This window comes from Maniola hyperantus, chromosome 12 (assembly GCF_902806685.2).
Source record: "Maniola hyperantus chromosome 12, iAphHyp1.2, whole genome shotgun sequence".
Taxonomy (NCBI): Eukaryota; Metazoa; Arthropoda; class Insecta; order Lepidoptera; family Nymphalidae; genus Maniola; species Maniola hyperantus.
The window spans coordinates 14,917,385-14,917,839 of record NC_048547.1 but is presented as its reverse complement, the minus strand read 5'-3'; the positions used below and the strand labels follow the sequence as shown (position 1 = coordinate 14,917,839).

Sequence of the window (455 nt, the reverse complement as noted above, 5' to 3'; positions counted from 1 at the left end):
GGACAGTGACTGGTGGTGATATGTCACAATGTGACAGTGTGACATTATATTGACAAATGACAACGTCAACTTGACATGAACACAGACGAATAGTACGGTTCTTAAATCTTAATATAAGATCCTATTAATCTATGATGAAATCTAACTCCACTCTCGTCGCTTATCTTCAAATTCGGATCGATTAAAATATTAATACGATTATGTAGTGAACTCCTAATTTTATGGAATATAGGGAATATAGTTGGTGGCGCGCGTTGCATACATACGTACAAAGTGGCATTGCGACGCACGCCGGGCATTGGTTACTCACAGTGATCGTCAAATGAAACAGTTTGTTTAGCACACCCGCAGTGCTGCCTTTGTGGCGAATTAAATATAGGTTTTGGTAGGAATAAAGATCATTATTATTATTTACTTACTCATCATCAAACACGGTTCAGCACTCGCCCGCACAG

The 455-nt window shown here is 39.1% G+C and overlaps 1 protein-coding gene across 1 annotated transcript in view; it reads left to right on the top strand.

Annotated features, from left to right (window-relative positions):
• The window catches only part of LOC117987067 (NKAP family protein CG6066), a 474,080-nt gene that overhangs the window by 41,233 nt on the left and 432,392 nt on the right, over positions 1-455 (top strand). The gene's annotated exons all lie outside the window — the stretch shown is intronic.